This window comes from Carassius auratus, chromosome 3, assembly GCF_003368295.1.
Source record: "Carassius auratus strain Wakin chromosome 3, ASM336829v1, whole genome shotgun sequence".
In the NCBI taxonomy this organism is placed as follows: domain Eukaryota; kingdom Metazoa; phylum Chordata; class Actinopteri; order Cypriniformes; family Cyprinidae; genus Carassius; species Carassius auratus.
The window spans coordinates 17,429,344-17,435,548 of NC_039245.1; the positions used below are offsets into that span (position 1 = coordinate 17,429,344).

The window sequence follows — 6,205 nt, forward strand, 5'->3', positions numbered from 1 at the left end:
GAATCTATTGCACTTTCTAAGGACAGTATCATGTCAGTTTCATTAATGTATTGCTGAATCATCAGGTATCATTACAGTAATTATCTCAGGGCATTTTTCATTGAGCAGGGCTCTTCATTACTATTAGTTCTTCTGAATGACAATCCTACCAGCCCATTCTGGTGTCTTGGGCTCATGACTGGAGCTTGGTAACGTTATTGGGCTTTGCTCTTCACTGTTAGCAGCAAACTGGACTAGAAGTGGCTGCTGCTGAAGAGCTACAAGAAAAAGTTTGCTACATGAGCGGTGGTTTGCAAACAACGTTGTTTTGCAAAGTAGCTAGCATCTTGAACTGCTCCTAACTACCTTAAATGGTTAGTTCACTCAGATAGCAAAATTATGTGATTAATAACTCACCCTCATGTCGTTCCAAACCCGTGAGACCTCCTTTCATCTTCAGAACACAGTTTAAGATATTTTAGATTTAGTCGGAGAGCTCTCAGTCCCTCTATTGAAACTGTGTGTACGGTCTACTGTCCATGTCCAGAAAGGTAAGAAAAACATCATCAAAGTAGTCCATGTGACATCAGAGGGTCAGTTAGAATATTTTGGAGCATCGAAAATACATTTTGGTCCAAAAATAGCGAAAACTATGACTTTATTCAGCATTGCCTTCTCTTCCATGTCTGTTGTGAGCGAGTTCAAAACAAAGCAGTTTGTGATATCTGGTTCATGAACGAATCATTTGATGTAACCGAATCTTTTTGAACCCGTTCACCAAATCAAACTGAATCGTTTTAAATGGCTCGCGTCTCCAATACGCATTAATCCACAAATTACTTAAGCTGTTAACTTGTTTAATGTGGCTGACACTCCCTCTGAGTTAAAACAAACCAATATCCCGGAGTAATTCATTTACTCAAACAGTACACTGACTGAACTGATGTGAAGAGAGAACTGAAGATGAACACAGAGCCGAGCCAACCCTTTAACATTAGCTTACTTACCGGCCTCGTCGTCTCCGTTTGTGTTTTTTTTTTTAGGAAGAATGTGCTCAGCTTAGAACATTTGGCCAGTTTCCAAAGCTTTTTTCTTGTTTATTCTGGATATTTCAACCCAGTGCCCTGACAACAACAAAAAACATACCGGCCCCCGGTGCTCCCGATTAGCCAATCCGGGCCTGGCAGTGTTATTTCATAAATGATATAAGAAAGTGTCGCTGTACTTATTTACAAGATCCTAGTATTGTGTGCGTGCAACTACCAGTAAGTATACTGAAGTTTGTTGTTTTTTTTTACCTCACAAAAATGTCTTGGCATGTTGCTGCTCATTGTCGTACAGTAACAGTTATAATGGCGGAGCTTCGTACTGCTCTTGTGTTTAATTGTTGATAATGCTGTTCATTACTGGAAGTGTTGCTCTGCAAACCTTATGTGCTTTAAATAAAAAATTATTGCACGATGTGTAACATTGTTCAATTTAAGGAGTAACTCTGCAGCCCATAGTTATTATATGTTCAGCTGAATTTGGCATGTTGCATGTTGTTGTAATTAATGTTCAGCAAAGTAATTTTTGAATAGAGATATTGTGTACTACTGCATTTCTAAGTTTGTATTTACTTAGTAATAATCATTTATTATAACACTGCAAGTCATACATGACAAAACTATAATTTAATTTTGATTGTGTTTGTTTTATTATATACCTGTTAGGCATGTAATAATTCTTTGTTATTTATATAGAGAGTTTACATATTTACTGATTTATGTCTGTATCTCTATTTCAGAACCACAAACATATACTTTAAAGATTTATTTCAATAAAACACCTAAACGGAACATCTCGTCTGCATTCTAATCAATGCCCCCTGGTGGTCACAACCTTCCAAACACCAGTCAAATTATACAGTCCTTCACAATCACCAAAACAATTACGAATACTTAACCTAAAGTGTGTGTAATGTAATATATAACAAATATATATGTATTATTTATATATAATATATATTTATTATAAATATATTTTGTATTATAAATACAAACGCGTGCTCAGACTACATTGTAATCATTCGCTGTCATGTCATTTGTGTGGAAGTTATTTCGAAATCTGTGCACATGTGGCAGACTGGATAAGTTCCCTCCCCTGTCATTAGAATGACAGCCTATCAGAACATGGTACTGCGGATATAAAGGCTGCAATTAGGCTTCCTTCCAATTAGGCGTCATTTGCTAGCTCCGCCCTTGGGGTGTGTGTGTGTGTGTGTGTGTGTGTGTGTGTGTGTGTGTGTGTGTGTGTGTGTGTGTGTGTGTGTGTGTGTGTGTGTGTGTGTGTGTGTGTGTGTGTGTGTGTGTGTGTGTGTGTGTGTGTGTGTGTGTGTGTGTGTGTGTGTGTGTGTGTGTGTGTGTGTGTGTGTGTGTGTGTGTGTGTGTGTGTGTGTGTGTGCGCTTTCTGCTTAAAGGTATGTTGTTAGCCGTTTGGCTAATATTGTAAGAGCTCTGGCATATCCATTAACTAAATTCATCTATTGAAGCTTGAATTTCATCTGCTTTGCGGTGGTGTGTGAGGCTGCCATTATTCCTGGCTGGGTTTGAGTTAATTCATCTTCAAATAAACTGGTGAGAATTGTGCTGTGAGCAACTGTATAACTTGTGTCTCCTGATGACCAAAATCTGGTATGTTTAGTTTCACTCTTTCTTAAGGAGTGAATGTGACAAGTTAATGAATCCTTGTTTTTAGCAGGGCTATCTTTGGGAGCATTCCGTCCAGCTGGGGGTTGGGGCAATCACTTCCTTCATAAAACAGGATTACGACGACGTTGCTGTTTTGCTGTGTTTATTTGTCCTTCCCATTCTTGGCTGTAGCTGCTCCAACTAACTCCACACTGTACGTGTTGGGCTGGGTGCTTCGGCTTGCCCTCCCATTCTAGAATTACCAGCTTTGTATAAGTGCGTTTCTTTGGTTGTGGAGTTTGTCTGTTCCCTTTGTACTGTTCGTTTTGTTTATTGTATTGGTTTCTTTATTTATTTGTTTCTTGCTTCATTTGATTTGGCTTATTTTGTAATTTACTTTTATAAACCCTCTTTGTGTATCTTTTTATTAAGTGGCAATTGATTTTCAGCTGAATCTTGTTCAATTGTAATTTTAAGAGTGCCATATCTCCAATCAGGCTCTGGTATAACCTTGTTTGTATTTTGATTTAATTTATTTATTTATTTATTTATTTATTTATTTCTTGTGTTTTAGGCTTCTGAGCAGGGAGGCTAGTTCTAGTACTCTGGTGGAATTTGGATCACAAGTGTGGATTGCCATGTGTGATCACTTATCTCACAGTGTGTGTGTGTGTGTGTGTGTGTGTGTGTGTGTGTGTGTGTGGGTCAAGAATAATCACCCTACGGCTGGCCTACCCTGCTACAGTTAAGCCTTAGTCATACTAGTTATGTATGTGGTGTACTGAGTTGTAGTGGTTTAACCCATTGGGCTATATCTTAGTCTGGTTGTTTTAAAGTGTCTTATCTGATTATTGTGAAATTAATAAACCTTTTGTATTATGATGCCCATGTCTCTGCCCTCCATGGTAACGAACCTGTGTGTCCGTGTTTGGTTCCCCTTACTTGAAAGGGGTGGCGTAGTCAGCATTAAATTAACTCTTGTTTATTATTCATTGTGCCATTTACTCCTCTGTGGCCAAGCTACACACAGGACACGGGCAGCTGTACAGCACTGGAAGTGCAGAGCTACATTTCTGAGGCACAGATAACAGGAAGCGCAAAAGAACAAAAAAAGAGCCCCTTTCCTGCGTTCACTGAAGGGGCGCGAGCATACTGTACCTGCACAAGTGGCAGTGAAGGGATGTTCAGATCAACTTTTTGCGTGTTGGATGAGAAACGAAACCGACTAAACTGCGACAAAACTAAAATACTTTGTGTAAAGTATGACTTGCAAACAAATTTGAAAAGCCAGAAGTAAACGTCAGTTCTGTATAGGATGATTTTTTATTTTACCTTAAAATTACATCGACTTAATATGATGTAAAAATCACCTGTTGTAGCACACTGAAAAAAAAAATAGGGTAATGATTCACTTTTTTTTTTTTTTTTTTACTTGAGACAATTATTTATTTTTCATTGGATCAAGTGAAAAATATAGAAGTAAATCATTACCCTAATTGTTTTTTTTTTGGATGAATGAAACACTTTGCATCTTTGTTTATTCTCAAATTTTAAAATGTATGCCTTATTTTTTGCTATGTTTTTTGACTCACCCAGTTGTCCCATGTTCTACAGTTGCATTGGCTGAAAGTCCTCCAACAAACACTTGACAAAATATATTATAAATATATATTTATATTAGTATTAGCCCAGTACTGTACTTTATTACTGGCACTTTTTGACCAAACTAAAAAAATAAAAAAAAAGTTCATTCCCATGACATTCCTGAGTTTGAGTTATTATTTATAACACCATAATGTTCTCTATTGGGACATTGGACAGTCATACAACAAGTCTCTCTCCTCTGACAATAAATGTAATATCTCTATCCCTGCCAATACTGTCACTTCTGTATTGTGGTGTGTAATAAAGTCCAAATAATAATAATAATAATAATAAAATATTTTACTTACAGAAAGCATGCATTTGTAAAACCAGCCAATACAAAGCAAAAACACATTCAGAAAGGAAGACAACGACTCTCATATCCTTCATGACACGCTCACCATTCCCTAAGAATCAAAATTAAAGAGTAACATTCAATAGAAAGATACATGTGACATTATATTTTTAGTATTTGCGTAATGTAACCCTGTTAGGCTCTGTTTATTTTCAGCGAGGTCTTTTTGTAAAAATGGTATGATGCTACACACACATAATTATATATAAACAAATAAACACACACATATACAGACACATATACAGTTATTTGCAGAAATGATAGATATTCACTTACGTGCTTTCAGAATCAGTTCTGCTGTCAGTGTAACAGAGCTCAACAAAACAAGACCAACTGCTCCAAACATGAACATGATTTCATTACAGAGAGGCACTAGAACACACACACACACACACACACAACAAGCAAACAATCAAATGTTTTTTTAATTATGCAAATCTCTTTTCGACTGTCAAATTGTCTTTATGCCAAATAATGTAAATACAATAAAGCTTACAGTAAATCATGGGGGGAGAATTATTATGATTTGACAGTCAGTAATTACATGCATTTGATGCTTTTTGGCTCGTCTCAGTCTGTTGTCTTCGTCCCTCGACTACTGAACGTTCTGCCTCTGATAAAACACAAACTACACAGATTACAGACTCAGACTCACAGACCACAGACTCCTACTTCAATGAACACAAATGTGCTTTTATGAAAGACTGTTATGTGAAAAAACAGTACACAGAATCTTGTAAACTACATTTCGCAACGGATGCACTGTTACTTCCTCAAAAATCTGGGTGTTATATTAGACAGCAACTTCTCTTCTGGAAATCATATTTCCCACGTTATAAAAAAAGCATTTTCCATCTTAGAAACATTGCCAAGCTACGAAACATGTTATCTGTTTCTGATGCAGAAAAGCTAGTTCATGCATTTATGACCTCTTCTAGGTGGTTGTCCTGCATCTTCAATAAACAAGCTACAGGTAGTCCAAAATGCAGCAGCTAGAGTCCTTACCAGGTCAAGAAAATATGATCATATTACCCCAATTTTACAGTCTCTGCACTGGCTACCTGTTCTGTTTCAGTAACAAATTATTATCACTTACCTATAAAGCTCTTAATGGTTTAGCTCCTGTGTACCTAACTAGCCTTCTAACACGTTACAATCCATCACGCTCCCTAAGGTCACAAAACGCTGGACTTTTGGTCGTTCCTAGGATAGCAAAGTCCACTGAAGGAGGTAGAGCTTTTTCACATTTGGCTCCCAATCTCTGGAATAGCCTTACTGATAATGTTCGGGGTTCAGACACACTCTGTCTGTTTAAATCTAGATTAAAAACACATCTCTTTAGCCAAACATTCGAATAATGAATCTCATGATCTTGGACTGCAGTTCAATCTGATCAAATGTGCATTAATAGATCTAGAACACCTGAGAAGAGATGATGCTGACCCTCAGAGGACCCCAGATGATGCCAACCCTGAAACAACATACAGAATTAACAAATCTGTTTGATTGCAACATATAATAATTGCTGTTAATAGTGTTTGTCTGTTTGATCACGTCT

At 37.2% G+C, this 6,205-nt stretch overlaps 1 long non-coding RNA gene across 1 annotated transcript; it reads right to left on the reverse strand.

Annotated features, from left to right (window-relative positions):
• Positions 1-4,605: 4,605 nt before the first annotated feature.
• On the reverse strand, positions 4,606-5,301 carry LOC113048889 (uncharacterized). Its single transcript, XR_003276548.1, has 3 exons — positions 5,192-5,301; positions 4,924-5,019; positions 4,606-4,699 (listed from the first exon to the last, which is right to left on the reverse strand). It is a non-coding gene; the product is annotated as an uncharacterized LOC113048889 (long non-coding RNA).
• Between the last annotated feature and the right edge of the window lie 904 nt (positions 5,302-6,205).